The sequence below is a fragment of the Triticum aestivum genome, chromosome 3B (genome assembly GCF_018294505.1).
Source record: "Triticum aestivum cultivar Chinese Spring chromosome 3B, IWGSC CS RefSeq v2.1, whole genome shotgun sequence".
Classification (NCBI taxonomy): Eukaryota; Viridiplantae; Streptophyta; class Magnoliopsida; order Poales; family Poaceae; genus Triticum; species Triticum aestivum.
In genome coordinates, this window is record NC_057801.1 from 673,968,168 (window position 1) to 673,985,746 (window position 17,579).

A 17,579-nucleotide genomic window follows, 5' to 3' on the forward strand; every position below is an offset into this window, starting at 1 on the left:
GTCTTGGCTGGTGGGGGGTTTCAGGGAACGAATCAGGGTTAGATGTTGTGCCTATTAAAAGATGGAAGATTGCAACAGCATCAACAAAGACGCTTTGGCCGAGTGGTTAAGGCGTGTGCCTACTAAGTACATGGGGTTTCCCCGTGAGAGTTCGAATCTCTCAGGCGTCGATATATTCTGATATATTCTTTTTGTACCAATTTTTTTCCTTCTTTTAGCGAGTAATAATTTTTTTTGTGGCTTATTTCTATCTACTCCAAGAAAAAACTTGCAAGAAAATTTTCTAATCTATTCATCAAGTGTCAAGATAGTACAAAAAACATCATAAGCGAAAAATACATCTAGGTCCATAGACCACCTAGAGAGACTCCAAACATTGAAGCGAGCGGAAGGCGCGCCACCATCTTCGCCCCTCCCTCATCAGAGTTAGGCAAACCTTGTTGTAGTGGACAGTCGGAAAGTCATCGTGCTAAGGCCCCATTGCGCCAATGAACCATAACAACAACCACCGCCAATGAAGAGAAATGTAGATCGGATGGATCCAACCTGTAGACGCATGAACACAGACGAAAGAAGGCATGATCCACGTGGATCTACCGAAGAGAGAGCCACCGCCACCTCGCCTCTCTGAGCAGTACACAAACCCTAACAAAACTCAAAAAAGCATGAAGAAACGGAGCCCTCCCACCGGCAAAGGTCAGGATCCACCATGCTTCTATAGCCCTGAGACCACAAGAGATGAGGTAGACCGACGGCGGCACCGGTGGGAGGCACGAGAAACCCTAGTTAAAGGGTCTTCTTTCTTCCACGGGGAGAAAGTGGAAGAAAGAAAATTGTCTAGTCCAAATTTAGCTTCATAATAAATGCATTTCCACTTTCCGGTGTTTCGTTACCTAGGTGTTGGATATAAGAGCATTTAGATCACTGTCATAATGATCAAAAAGTATCTTTTCCTATCAATAATTTTTCCTTTCTTTCTACGAGTAATATTTGTTTTCTCTGTGGCTTATTTCTATCTACTCCAAATTTGGCTTCATAATAATATGTTTCCACTTTCCAGTGTTTCGTTGCCTAGGTGTTGGTACTTACTTCATAATTATCAAAAGGTCACTTTGGAACATATGATAGGAGCACTTTCTTTTGAAAGTTTTGAATCTCTCGGGCGTTGATATTTTTTCCAATACTTTTTCCCTTTTTTGCGAGTAATTTTTTTCTATGGCTTATTTCTCTCTACTCCAAAATTGGCATCCTAATAATGTGCTTCCATATGTTTTGTTACCTAGATGTTGGTACTTACTTCATGATGACCATGCCAAAGGAAAAGCTCGTGTTCAAACATGCTATCCACATGTCATACCAACATACAATAGTGGGCCTTATATGGATCACATCATATGGAAGTTTTCGCTTGATGGCCGGGTTAAACTTAATATTGATGGTTCCTTTTTGGATGGTATTGGAGGGACGGGCATCATTTTAAGGGATGCTTCTGGTGGCATCATTTTTTGTTCGTGCACACATCTATTTTCATGCAATGATGTGTTTGAATCTGAAATTTTGGCAATCAGAGAAGCATTAAGGCTGGCCATGCAATTGATGTGGAGTAGGACTGTTTGAAAGAGGTAAACATTGTTGGAAATATGCCCTAAAGGCAATATTGTATTATTATATTTTCATTATTCATAGTTAAGAGTTTATATTCCATGCTATAACTGCTATGATCCTGGAATATGCGATTCGGTTGAAAACTCATATGCATGTGTGGAATGATAAAAGGTAAACAATAGGTTCCCTGTCTCGCCTCTAGTACCAGCTCAAGTGTTGTTTGGTGATCATGTTTTCCGGATCTTAGGATATCGTTAAGTGTAACAATAGTCCTAAAACATCATTGAGGGTATGCCGTTAGAAGAACAATCATATTGGATCGACCCAATACTTGTCTGTTATACTATGTGATCATATCATCTGAAATCATCTGTTATAACACGTGGGTGTTAGCATGTGTTTTAGTTCCTCAGACCATGAGAGTGTCTCGGTCACTTCCTACCGGACGGTGGGCTTTGGGGTTGCTCAAACATCATTTGTAACAAGGTGACCATAATGACAACTTTCAGGCACACCGGAAAGTTTGACAAGTGACCGGACAGATCGAGAGTGGGATTTGCTCCTCCAACGATGGGGAGATATTCTTAGGGCCCTCTCAGTGTCATGGCATCCATCATCATCTGGCCAGACACAGGTGACTACGTCCCGGGGATGCCGGAACATGTCAACGAGAAAGAAGAACAAAACCGGTAACGAGAGCAACAATTTAGTGAGCATGGTGATGAGGATACCGATGCACACCGAGTTTTGTGAAGTATCGTGAAGCAAAGGGAACATCACATGATAACCAAAGGTTCACTCGAATATCATTTGTGTAATCATAGGGACCGATATCGATGTCCACAATTCCGCTATCAGTCATTGAACGAAGGGGTTTCGTTCATGTCTATGGTTACCGAACTTACAGGGTCACAAGTTTAAGGTAATCACAATCCGCTGAGTGTTAGTAGGACGGGAGTGATGAGAATATATTTGTGGAATTGTTTCATTAATATCTGGAATAGTTCTGAGAGGTTATGGAAGCGTTTCGGGGTCACCGGAAGGGTTTTAGTGAATATCGGGTAATACCGGGTATTACCGATTAATATATACCGGTGGAAAATGTTTCTGGGTATGTTAAATTATATATATATATATTTATTTATTTATTTATATTTATAGGACAAATGTTTCCTACAAGCAGTGGTAGTTACCATCACTTGCGTTTTGTATGTTCTATATAGTATCTGTCGAAACCGAGAGTATGTACGTGTAGTATGTAGTATATAACAATGATTAGGTAGTATATATACAAATTTTTAGGTAGTATGTACCATTCTTTGAGTATGCTCTTTTTTCGTACAAATATGTACATATTTCACAAATATAACAAAAACTATGGGCTCATATCCATTTTTTTTCATGTAACTTGTTTTGAAATATCTTAGATATAGTATATGAACATATTTAAAATAATAAAATAATATATATAGTACCACATGCTATTATATGAGGCATGTGGGGTAACTACCACCGGGTGGTAGGATGGATTTTCCCTACACACACACACACACACACACACACACACACATATATATATATATATATATATATATATATATAATTATCTGAAAATGTTTAGAACAAATATATATTTAATTTAATATCAATGGGCCTAATAAGTCCAAAAGGTGGAAGGCAACTTGGGCCACAAGGGCCCAAGTGGAAGTGCCCCCCTCTTCCTAATTGGGGGGGGGGGCGAATCCTACTTGGGGAGGGAGTAGGACTCCCCCACAAGGTTGGCGCACCAAGGGGCCTCCTTCCCCTTTGGTGGCTGCCCTATCCCTCCCCTCTGACCTATATATACTAGAGGATTTCCACCCTATGTAACTGATACGTCTCCAACATATCTATAATTTTTTATTTTTCCATGTTGTTATATTATCATTCTTGGATGTTTTACAATTATTTTATATCATTTTTTGGTACTAACCTATTGACACAGTGCCCAGTGCCAGTTGTTGTTTTCTGCATGTTTTTTACATCACACGAAATCAATACCAAACGGAGTCCAAACACAGCGAAACTTTTTGAGGATTTTTTTGGGCCAGAAGACATCCAGTGGGCCAGGAAAGCACCTAGGGGTTGCTCCGAGGAGAGCACAACCCACTAGGGCATGCCTGGAGGCCCAGGCGCGCCCTGGTGGGTTATGCCCACCTCGGGTGCCCCCTAAACCACCTCTTTGCTCTATAAATACCCCAATATTCTAGAAACCCTAGGGGAGTCGACGAAAATCAATTCCAGCCGCCGCAGAGTCCAGAAACACCAGATCCAATCTAGACACCATCTCGGAGGGGTGCATCATGTCCATTGGTGCCTCTCCGATGATGCGTGAGTAGTTCTTTGTAGACCTACAGATCCGTAGTTAGTAGCTAGATGGCTTCCTCTCTCTCTCTCTCTTGATTATCAACACAATGGTCTCTTGGAGATCCATATGATGTAAGTCTTTTTGCGGTGTGTTTGTTGGGATCCGATGAACTTTGAGTTTATGATCAGATCTATGTTTTTATCCATGAAAGTTATTTGAGTCTTCTTTAATCTCTTATATGCGTGATTGATTATAGCCTCGTATTTCTTCTCCGATATTTGGGTTTTTTTTGGCCAACTTGATCTATTTATATTGCAATGGGAAGAGGTGCTTTGTGATGGGTTCGATCTTACGGTGCTTGATCCCAATGATAGAAAGGGAAACAACACATATGTATCGTTGCTATTAAGGATAACAAGATGGGGTCTATTTCTACATAAATAGATCTTGTCTACATCATGTCATCATTCTTATTGCATTACTCCGTTTCTCCATGAACTTAATACACTAGATGCATGCTGGATAGCGGTCGATGTGTGGAGTAATAGTAGTAGATGCAGGCAGGAGTCGGTCTACTAATATTGGACGTGATGCCTATATAATGATCATTGCCTAGATATCGTCATGATTATTTGAAGTTCTATCAATTGCCCAACATTAATTGTTTTCCCACTGTTTGCTATTTTTCTCGAGAGAAGCCACTAGTGAAACCTATGGCCCCCGGGTCTCTTTTCATCATATTTTCCTTTGCGATCTATCTTCCTTTGCATTTATTTTCAGATCTGTTAAACCAAAAATACCAAAAAACTTTTGCTGCAATTTATTTGTTCTGCGATCTATTTATCCTATATACCACTTTTACCTTATGTTATTTGCCTATCTTGAGGCGCCGTACCCGAAAGGGATTGACAGCCCCTTTAACACGTCGGGTTGTGAGTATTTGTTATTTGTGTGCAGGTGATGTTTACGTGGTGTGAGGAGGTTCTCCTACTGGTTCAATAACCTTGGTCTCATCACTGAGGGAAATACCTTGTCCCCATACTGCATCATCCCTTCCTCTTTGGGGAAATACTGACGTAGTTCTAGCAGACATCAAAAGGAATATATGGCGCCGTTGTCGGGGAGGATCTTCAACATCAACCAGGTTCCTAATCACAAATCTCATCTCCTCGCAATTTACATTATTTGCCATTTGCCTCTCATTTCCCTCTCCCCCACTTCACAAAAATTTGTCGTTTTATTCGACCTCTTTTTCATTCACCGTTTTTCTCGTCAGATCTCTTATTTGCTTGAACTCGTCACCATGAGTGACTTTGGTATGGCAGAAACAGATGATGGTCTAACTCCTAAAATGGAGCGTACGGGTAATATGGATGCCAAAACATTTGTCTTGGGGCAAGGGGATTTTATGGGAAAAGAACATATCCAAGACTTTTTCAATTGTGTCAGGAAACTAAGTCTTGATGATATTCCTATACTTAAAAGGACTAAATCTTATGCAGAAGCTATTTCGGCACTTGTTCTGAAACTTGAAACTAGATTTATTCGTGCTCATCCCACCTTCCAAAGATTGTTCTATGAGTTACCCGTTATAAAGAATCCTAAAGCTAAAAAGTTAGCCACTCTTGTTTTGATGAATGAATTTGACTACATAATACGGGAAGCTAGGGAAATCTTTGATTTTTATGGCATGAATACTGAAAAACCTATGATTGATGAAATTCTTTATAATAGTGATTATGCTATGAGACATTTGCTTGGAGGTAACCAAATCTTTGATGAGAATCTTAAAAAGCAAGTCCCCGTTTTAGATATGATCCAACAAGTTTTTAACGATGTTAATCAACACTATTCTTGGATCACTGCTGGAAATCAAAGGGGTTATGATAAAAAGCAACTCGATAGTGCTAAGGTTTCCATGGATAATGTGTTTTATGTTTTATTTACAAAACCTCCTGACACAAATACCTCCAAGGAAAATAAGGATAAGGTGAAGGAAATATCCCCTAGAGGAAATAGTAAAGTTATTATTTATTTCCTTATTTCATGATAATGTTTATTATTCATACTAGAATTGTATTAACCAGAAACTTAATACATGTGTGAATACATAGACAAAACATAGTGTCCCTAGTATGCCTCTACTAGACTAGCTCATTAAACAAAGATGGTTATGCTTCCTAACCATAGACATGTGTTGTCATTTGATGAATGGGATCACATCATTAGGAGAATGATTTGATGGACATGACCCATCCGTTAGCTTAGCATTATGATCGTTACAGTTTCATTGCTACTGCTTTCTTCATGTCTTATACATGTTCCTCAGACTATGAGATTATGCAACTCCCGAATACCGGAGGAACACCTTGTGTGCTATCAAACGTCACAACGTAAATGGGTGATTATAAAGATGCTCTACAGGTGTCTCCAAAGGTGTTTGTTGGGTTGGCATAGATCGAGATTAGGATCTGGACCCTCTCGGTAATGCTCATCACTATAAGCCTTGCAAGCAATGTTACTAATGAGTTAGTTGTGGGATGAAGTATTATGGAACGAGTAAAGAGACTTGCCGGTAACGAACTAGGTATGATGATACCGACGATCGAATCTTGGGCAAGTAACCTACCGATGACAAAGGGAACAACGTATGTTGTTATGCGGTTTGACCAATAAAGATCGTCGTAGAATATGTAGGAGCCAATATGAGCATCTAGGTTCCGCTATTGGTTATTGATCGAAAATGTGTCTCGGTCATGTCTATAGTTCTCGAACCCGTAGGGTCCACACGCTTAACGTTCGATGACGATATGTATTATGATTTAAGTGTTTTTGATGACCGAAGTTTGTTCGGAGTCCCAGATGAGATTACGGACGTGATGAGGAGTCTCGAAATGGTCAAGACATAAATATTGATATATTGGACCATGTTATTCAGACACCAGAAGTGTTCCGGGAAGTTTCGGGTAAAACCAAAGTGCCGGAGGGGTTACCGGAACCCCCTGGGGGAATTAATGGGCCACCATGGGCCTTAATGGAGAGAGGGGAGGGCACCCAAGGCAAGCCGCCCCCCCCCTTGGAGTCTGAATAGGACAAGGGAAGGGGGCGGCGCCCCCTTTCCTACTCCCTCTCCCTCTCCTTCCTTCCCCCTCTCTTCCTTGTGATGGAATCCTACTAGGACTAGTAGTCCTAGTAGGACTCCCTCTCCTTGGGCGCTCCCTAGGGCTAGCTGGCCTCCCCCTTGCTCCTTTATATACGGGGGTAGGGGGGCACCCTAGAACACACAAGTTTCTCTTAACCGTGTGCGGTGCCCCTCCACAGTTACACACCTCGATCATACCATCATAGAGCTTAAGTGAAGCCCTATGCCGGTAACATCATCGTCATCGTTGCCACGCTGTCGTGCTGACAGAACTCACCCTCATCCTCAACTAGATCAAGAGCACGAGGGGCGTCATCGAGCTGAACGTGTGCTAAATGCGGAGGCGTCGTATGTTTGGTACTTGGATCGGTTGGATCGCGAAGAAGTTCGACTACATCAACCGCGTTATTGAAATGCTTCCGCTTTTGGTCTACGAGGGTACGTGGACATACTCTCCCCTCTCGTTGCTATGCATCACCTAAATTTTGAAATTACTACGTTCCCCAACAGTGGCATCCGAGCCAGGTCTATGCGTAGATGTTTTATGCATGGGTAGAACACAAAGAGTTGTGGGCGATAATAGTCATATTGCTTACCACTAAAGTCTTACTTTGATTCGGCGGTATTGTTGGATGAAGCGGCCCAGGCCGACATTACATGACCGTGTTCATGAGACTGGTTCTACCGACGTGCTTTTGCACATAGGTGGCTAGCGGGTGTTTGTTTCTGTCCAACTTTAGTTGAATCGAGTTTGACTACGACCAGTCCTTGTTGAAGGTTAAAACATCATACTTGACGAAAAATCATTGTGGTTTTAATGTGTAGGTAAGAACAGTTCTTGCTAGAAGCCCGTAGCAGCCACGTAAAACTTGCAACAACAAAGTAGAGGACGTCTAACTTGTTTTTTGCAGGGCTTGCTGTGATGTGATATGGTCAAGACATGATGTGATATAAATTGCTGTATGAGATGATCATGTTTTGTAACAAAGTTATCGGCAACTGGCAGGAGCCATATGGTTGTCGCTTTATTGTATGCAATGCAATCGCCATGTAATTGTTTTACTTTATCACTAGGCGGTAGCGATAGTCGTAGAAACAATAGTTGGCGAGATGACAATGATGCTACGATGGAGATCAAGGTGTCGCGCCGGTGGTGATGGAGATCATGACGATGCTTCGGTGATGGAGATCATGAGCGCAAGATGATGATGGCCATATCAAGTCACATATTTTTATTGCATGTGATGTTTATCTTTTATGCATCTTATTTTGCTTAGTACGACAGTAGCATTATAAGATGATACCTTACTAAATTTCAAGGTATAAGTGTTCTCCCTGAGTATGCGTTGTTGCTACAGTTCGTCGTGCCGAGGCACCACGTGATGATCGGGTGCGATAAGCTCTACGTTCACATTCAATGGGTGCAAGACAGTTTTGCACATGCATAATACTCGGGTTAAACTTGACGAGCCTAGCATATGCAGATATGGCCTTGGAACACTGAGACCGAAAGGTCGAACATGAATCATATAGTAGATCTGATCAACATAGTGAAGTTCACCTTTGAAAACTACTCCATCTCACGTGATGATCGGACATGGTTTAGTTGATTTGGATCACATGATCATTTAGATGACTAGAGGGATGTCTATCTAAGTGGGAGTTCTTAAGTAATATGATTAATTGAACTTTAATCTATCATGAACTTAGTTTTGATAGTTATTTTGCATGTCTATGTTATTGTAGATCAATGTCCTGTGCAACCGTTCCTTTGAATTTTAATGCGTTCCTAGAGAAAGCTAAGTTGAAAGATGATGGCAGCAACTATACGGACTGGGTCCGTAACTTGAGGATTATCCTCATTGCTGCATAGAAGAATTACATCCTACAAGCATCGCTGGGTGCCAGGCCTACTGCAGATGCTACTGATGACATTAAGAACGTTCGGCAGAGCAAAGCTGGTGACTACTCGATAGTTCAGTGTTCCATGCTTTACGGCTTAGAATTGGGACTTCAAAGATGTTTTGAACGTCATGGAGCATATGAGATGTTCCAAGAGTTGAAGTTAATATTTCAAGCAAATGACCGAGTTGAGAGATATGAAGTCTCCAACAAGTTCTATAGCTGCAAAATGGAGGAGAATAGTTCTGTCAGTGAACACATACTCAGAATGTCTGGGTACCATAACCATTTGACTCAGCTGGGAGTTAATCTTCCTGATGATAGTGTCATTGATAGAGTTCTTCAATCACTGCCACCAAGCTATAGAGGCCTCGTGATGAACTATAATATGCAAGGGATGAACAAGACTATTCCCGAGCTCTTTGCAATGCTAAAGGCTACGGAGGTAGAAATCAAAAAGGAGCATCAAGTGTTGATGGTCAACAAGACCACTAGTTTCAAGAAAAAGGGTGAAGGGAAGAAGGGGAACTTCAAGAAGAATGACAAGAAAGTTGTTGCTTAAGAGAAGAAACCCAAGTCTGGACCTAAGCCTGAAACTGAGTGCTTCTACTGCAAAGGGACTGGTCACTGGAAGCGAAACTGCCCCAAGTATTTGGCGGATAAGAAGGATGGCAAAGTGAAAGGTATATTGGATATACATGTTATTGATGTGTACCTTACTAATGCTCGTAGTAGCGCCTGGGTATTTGATACTGGTTTTGTTGCTCATATTTGCAACTCGACATAGGGGCTATGGATTAAATGAAGATTGGCTAAGGACGAGGTGACGATGCATGTGGGAAATGGTTCCAAGGTCGATGTGATCACCGTCATCATGCTACCCGTACATCTACCTTCGGGATTAGTTTTAGACCTGAATAATTGTTATTTGGTGCCAGCGTTGAGCATGAACATTATATCTGGATCTTGTTTGATGCGAGATGGCTATTCATTTAAATGAGAGAATAATGGTTGTTCTATTTATATCAGTAATATCTTTTATGGTCATGCACCCTTGCTGAGTGGTTAATTTTTGTTGAATCTCGATCGTGATGATACACATGTTCATAATATTGAAGCCAAATGATGCAAAGTTGATAATGATAGCACAACTTATTTGTGGCACTGTCGTTTAGGTCATATCAGTGTAAAGTGCATGAAGAAACTCCATGTTGTTGGGTTTTGGGAATCACTTGATTATGAATCACTGCTACGTCTTGAGCTTGCGTTGGTTTTCCTCGAAGAGGAGAGGGTGATGCAGCAAGTGTAGCATAAGTATTTCCCTCAGTTTTGAGAACCAAGGTATCAATCCAGTAGGAGGCTCCTCAAAAGTCCCACGCACCTACACAAACAAACTGAGAACACGCAACCAACGCAATAAAGGGGTTGTCAATCCCTTCACGGCCACTTGAGAAAGTGAGATCTAATAAAGATAGTATGATAAGATAAATATATTTTTGGTATTTTATAATATAGATGCAAAAGGTAAAGATGAAAATAAAAGTAGATTGAAAGCAAATATGATAAGAGATAGACCCGGGGGCCATAGGTTTCACTAGAGGCTTCTCTCAAGATAGCATAAGTATTACGGTGGGTGAACAAATTACTGTCGGGCAATTGATAGAAAAGCGCATAGTTATGAGATTATCTAGGCATGATCATGTATATAGGCATCACGTCCATAACAAGTAGACCGACTCCTGCCTAAATCTACTACTATTACTCCACACATCGACCGACTCCTGCCTGCATCTAGAGTATTAAGTTCATAAGAACAGAGTAACGCATTAAGCAAGATGACATGATGTAGAGGGATAAACTCATGCAATATGATATAAACCCCATCTTGTTATCCTCGATGGCAACAATACAATACGTGCCTTGCAACCCTTTCTGTCACTGGGTAAGGACACCGCAAGATTGAAAACAAAGCTAAGCACTTCTCCCATGGCAAGAAAGACTAATCCAGTAGGCCAAACCAAACTGGTAATTCGAACAGACTTGCAAAGATAACTCAATCATACATAAAAGAATTCAGAGAAGATTCAAATATTATTCATAGATAAACTTGATCATAAACCCACAATTCATCGGATCTCGACAAACACACCACAAAAAGAGTTTACATCGAATAGATCTCCACAAGAGAGGGGGAGAACATTGTATTGAGATACAAAAAGAGATAAGAAGCCATCTAGCTAATAACTATGGACCCGTAGGTCTGTGGTAAACTACTCACAACTCATCGGAGGGGCAAGGATGTTGATGTAGAAGCCCTCCGTGGTCGATTCCCCCTCCGGCAAAGTGCCGACGAAGGCTCCAAGATGAGATCTCGCGGATACAGAAGGTTACGGTGGTGGAAATTGTGTTTCGTGGTGCCCCTGGTTGTTTTCGGGGTACATAGGTATATATAGGAGGAAGAAGTACGTCGGTGGCCGACCGAGGGGCCCACGAGACAGGGGGCGCGCCCTACAGGGGGGGCGTGGCCCCCTATCCCGTGGGGTCCTCGGGAGCTTCTTGACTTGCACTCCAAGCTCTCCGGATCACGTTCGTTCCAAAAATCACGCTCCCGAAGGTTTCATTCCGTTTGGACTCCGTTTGATATTCCTTTTCTTCGAAATACTGAAATAGGCAAAAAACAGCAATATGGGCTGGGCCTCCGGTTAGTAGGTTAGTCCCAAAAATGATATAAATGTGTAAAATAAAGCCCATAAACATCCAAAAGGGGTAATATAATAGCATGGAACAATCAAAAATTATAGATACGTTGGAGACGTATCAAGCATCCCCAAGCTTAATTCCTGCTCGTCCTCAAGTAGGTAAATGATAAAAAGAGAATTTTTGATGTGGAATGCTACCTATCACAATTCATAATGTAATTTTCTTTATTGTGGCATGAATATTCAGATCCAAATGAATACAAAATAAAAGTTCATATTGATAAAAGAAATAGTAACACTTCAAGCATACTAATCAAAGTAATCATGTCTTCTCAAAATAACATGGCAAAAGAAAGTTCATCCCTACAAAATCATATAGTTAGGCTATGCTTCATTTTCGTCACACAAAGATGTTCCCAACTTCTATACCCCCGATGACAAGCCAAGCAATTGTTTCATACTTAAATAATCTCAAACTTTTTCAACCTTCACGCAATACATGAGTGTGAGCCATGGGTATAGCACTATGGGTGGAATAGAATATGATGATGGGGATTGTGTGGAGAAGACAAAAAAGGAGAAAGTCTCACATTGACGAGGATAATCAACGGGCTATGGAGATGCCCATCAATTGATGTCAACATGAGGAGTAGGGATTGCCATGCAACGGATGCACTAGAGCTATAAATGAATGCTCAGAAAAAGAAAACTAGTGGGTGTGCATCCAACTTGCTTGCTCACGAAGACCTAGGGCATTTGAGGAAGCCCATGGTAGGAATATACAAGCCAAGTTCTATAATGAAAAATTCCCACTAGTATGAAAAAGACAATCTATGAGACTCACTATATGAAAAACATGGTGCTACTTTGAAGCACAATATATGAGACTCACTATATGGAGAACAAGGTGCTACTTTGAAGCACAAGTGTGGAAAAAGAGATAGTAACGTTGCCCTTTTTATTTTCTTCTTCTTTTTTTTCTTTTTTTTCTTTTTCTTTTTCTTTGGGCAATGCTCTAATAATGATGATCATCACACTTCTATTGATTACAACACAAGAATTACAACTCGAAACTAGAACAAGATATGACTCTACATGAATGCCTCTGGCGGTGTACCGGGATGGTGCAATGAATCAAGAGTGACATGTATGAAAAATAATGCATGGTGGCTTTGCCACAAATACGATGTCAACTACATGATCATGCAATGGCAATATGACAAAAGTAAAGTATGTCATGATGATGAACGGAACGATGGAAAGTTGCATGTCAATATATCTCAGAATGGCTATGGAAATGCCATAATAGGTAGGTATGGTGGCTGTTTTGAGGAAGATATAGGGAGGTTTATGTGTGATAGAGCGTATCGTATCACGGGGTTTGGATTCACCGGCGAAGTTTGCACCAACTCTCAAGGTGAGAAAGGGCAATGCATGGTACCGAAGAGGCTAGCAAAGGCGGAAAGGTAAAAGTGCGTATAATCCATGGACTCAACATTAGACAAAAGAACTCATATACTTATTGCAAAAATTTATAAGTCATCAAAAATCAAGTACTAAGCGCATGCTCCTAGGGGGATAGATTGGTAGGAAAATACCATCGCTCGTCCCCGACCGCCACTCATAAGGATGCACAAGCCAGGTACACTTCATGTTTCAAATTTGTTACACAACTTTAACCATACGTGCATGCTACGGGACTTGCTAACTTCAACACAAGCATTCTTTGAATTCATAATCACCCAACTAGCATGACTTTAATATCACTACCTCCATATCTCCAAACAATTATCAAGTATCAAGTTGATCATAGCATCCAATTCACTTCCTATGATAGTTTTTATTATACCCAACTTGGATGCCCATCATTCTAGGACCAACTTTATGATAATAGCAAATACCATGCTTTTCTAAAAGACTCTCAAAATAATATAAGTGAAGCATGAGAGGCTAGCAATTTCTTCAAAATTAAGACACCATCGTGCTCTAAAAGATATAAGTGAAGCACTAGAGCAAAAACTATCAAGCTCAAAATATATAAGTGAAGCACATAGAGTATTCTAGCAAATTATAATAAAATAGGCTTCTCCCAAAAAGGTGTGTACAGCAAGGATGATTGTGGTAAAATTAAAAAGCAAAGACTAATATAATACATGACGCTCCAAGCAAAACACATATCATGTAGCGAATAAAAATATAGCTCAAAGTAAAGTTACCAATGAACGAAGACGAAAGAGGGGATGCCTTCCCGGGGCATCCCCAAGCTTAGGCTTTTGGATATTCTTGAATATCTTGGGGTGCCATGGGCATCCCCAAGCTTAGGCTCTTGCCACCCTTTATTCCATAGTCCACAAAAGCTTCACCCAAAACTTGAAAAACTTCACAACACAAGACTCAACAGGAAATCTTATAAGCTCCGTTAGTGAAAGAAAACAAAACCACCACATAAGGTACTGCAATGAACTCATTCTTTATTTATTTTTGTGTTAAACCTACTGTATTCCAACTTCCTTATGGTTTATAAACTAATTTACTAGACATAGATGCATTGAAATAAGCAAACAACACACAAAAAACAGAATCTGTCAAAAACAGAACAGTCTGTAGCAATCTGTAACTAACGCGAACTTATGGAACTCTAAAAATACTACCAAAATAGGACGTGCTGGACAATTTGTTTATCGATCAGCAGCAAAAAGAATCAATGCAAAATCACGTTTCTGTGATTTATTGAATGTTTTCTCGTGAGTGCAAAGTTTCTGTTTTTCAGCAGAATCAAATCAACCATCATCATAGTTTATCCTATAGGTTCTACTTGGCACAAACACTAACTAAAAGATAAAAATACATCTAAAAAGAGAGTAAATGCAATATTTATTACTAAACAGGAGCAAAAAAAACATAAAGAAAATTGGGTTGCCTCCCAACTAGCGCTATTGTTTAACGCCCCTAGCTAGGCATAAAAGCGAAGATAGATCTAACGAGTGCCATCTTTGGCACTAAATTCATAAGTAGCACGCATGATAGATTCATAAGGTAATTTGAATTTCTTTCTTGGAAAGTGCTCCATGCCTTTCTTTAAGGGAAATTGGAATCTAATGTTCCCTTCCTTCATATCAATAATCGCACCAATCGTTCTAAGGAAAGGTCTACCAAGAATAATAGGGCAAGAAAGATTGCAATCTATATCAAGAACGATAAAATCTACGGGCACCAAATTTCTATTTGCAACAATAAGAACATAATTGATCCTTCCCATAGGCTTTTTAATGGTGGAATCCGCAAGGTGCAAATTTAAAGAGCAATCTTCAAGATCATGGTAACCTAGAATATCATGTAAAGCTTTCGGAATCATGGAAACACTAGCACCCAAATCACACAAAGCAAAACACTCATAATCTTTAATTCTAATCTTTATAGTAGGTTCCCACTCATCATTAAGTTTTCTAGGTATAGAAACTTCCAAATTAAGTTTTTCATCATAAAATTGCATCAAGGCATCAACAATATGTTTGGTAAAAGTTTTATTTTGACTATAAGCATGAGGAGAATTAACAACGGATTGCAACAAGGAAATACAACCTTTTAAAGAGCAATTATCATAGTCAAATTCCTTGAAATCTGAGATAGTGGGTTCAATATTATTAGAAGTTGAGGATTCTCCAATCTCACTTTTACCAAATTTAGCATTAAGATCTGAAGACTCCGAATTCTTGGGACGCCTTCTAGGCAAAGTTGATTCATCATCAGTCCCATAATCATCAAAATTCATATTGCAAAACATAGATCTAATCGGAGATGCATTAATAACTTTAAGATCCTCATCATTATTTTCACGGAGACTAGAAGAACACGCTTTTATAAAGCTTTCTTTTTTAGCATGCAATCTAGCGGTTCTTTTTTAGGATCAAGAGGAGTATTTTTAGTAGCAAACATCTTCATAAGTTCATCCATCTTTCCACTCAAAACATTGATTTCTTCTATAGCATGCACTTTTTTACTAGAAGATCTTTCGGTGTGCCATTGAGAATAATTAGCCATAATATTATCAAGAAGTTTTGTAGCATCTCCTAATGTGATTTCCATAAAGGTGCCTCCCGCGGCCGAATCTAAATCCATAAATTCAAACCATGAGTAGGGCAATTGCGAAGCATCAATTTGATTCTTTCCCAAGATTGGGCAACATGCTCATGATCAAGTTGTTTAAAATTCATAATATCGTTCCTAAGAGTGATGATCTTAGCGGGAGGAAAATACTTAGAGATAAAAGCATCTTTGCACTTGTTCCAAGAATCAATACTATTTTTAGGCAAAGATGAAAACCAAACTTTAGCACGATCTCTAAGTGAAAACGGAAATAACTTCAGTTTGACAATATTGTTATCCGTATCTTTGTTCTTTTGCATATCACACAAATCAACAAAATTGTTTAGATGAGTAGCGGCATCTTCACTAGGAAGGCCGGCGAATTGATCTTTCATAACAAGATTCAGCAAAGCGGTATTGATTTCACAAGACTCAACATCATTAAGAGGAGCAATCAGAGTACTAAGGAAATCATTATTATTGGTACTCGAGAAATCACATAATTTGGTATTATCTTGTGCCATGGCAACAACTAATCCAACACACAAGCAAGCAAAAAAACGGCAAGCAAAAAAGAGAGGAGGAGATTGGGAAAGAGAGGGCGAATAAAACGGCAAGGGTGAAGTGGGGGAGAGGAAAACGAGAGGCAAATGGCAAATAATGTAAATGCGAGGGAGATGGGTTTGTGATGGGTACATGGTATGCCTTGACTTGAGCGAAGACCTCCCCAGCAACAGCGCCAGAAATCCTTCTTGCTATGTCTTGAGCTTGCGTTGGTTTTCCTCAAAGAGGAGAGGGTGATGCAGCAAGTGTAGCGTAAGTATTTCCCTCAGTTTTGAGAACCAAGGTATCAATCCAGTTAGAGGCTCCTCAAAAGTCCCACGCACCTACACAAACAAACTGAGAACTCGCAACCAACGCAATAAAGGGGTTGTCAATCCCTTCACGGCCACTTGCAAAAGTGAGATCTAATAAAGATAGTATGATAATATTTTTGGTATTTTATAATATAGATGCAAAAGGTAAAGATGCAAATAAAAGTAGATTGAAAGCAAATATGATAAGAGATAGACCCGGGGGGCATAGATTTCACTAGAGGCTTCTCTCAAGATAGCATAAGTATTACGGTGGGTGAACAAATTACTGGCGAGCAATTGATAGAAAAGTGCATAGTTATGAGATTATCTAGGCATGATAATGTATATAGGCATCACGTCCATAACAAGTAGACCGATTCCTGCCTGCATCTACTACTATTACTCCACACATCGACCGACTCCTGCCTGCATCTAGAGTATTAAGTTCATAAGAACAGAGTAACGCATTAAGCAAGATGACATGATGTAGAGGGATAAACTCATGCAATATGATATAAACCTCATCGTGTTATCCTCGATGGCAACAATACAATACGTGCCTTGCAACCCTTTCTGTCACTGGGTAAGGACACCGCAAGATTGAACCCAAAGCTAAGCACTTCTCCCATGGCAAGAAAGACCAATCTAGTAGACCAAACCAAACTGGTAATTCGAAGAGACTTGCAAAGATAACTCAATCATACATAAAACAATTCAGAGAAGATTCAAATATTATTCATAGATAAACTTGATCATAAACCCACAATTCATCGGATCTCGACAAACACACCGCAAAAAGAGTTTACATTGAATAGATCTCCACAAGAGAGGGGGGACATTGTATTGAGATCCAAAAAGAGAGAAGAAGCCATCTAGCTAATAACTATGGACCCGTAGGTCTGTGGGAAAGTACTCACAACTCATCGGAGGGGCAAGGATGT

The 17,579-nt window shown here is 40.0% G+C and overlaps 1 non-coding gene across 1 annotated transcript; it reads left to right on the top strand.

Annotated features, from left to right (window-relative positions):
- Positions 1–88: 88 nt before the first annotated feature.
- Positions 89–170, top strand: TRNAS-ACU (transfer RNA serine (anticodon ACU)). Its single transcript has one exon. It is a non-coding gene; the product is annotated as a tRNA-Ser (tRNA).
- Positions 171–17,579: the final 17,409 nt, after the last annotated feature.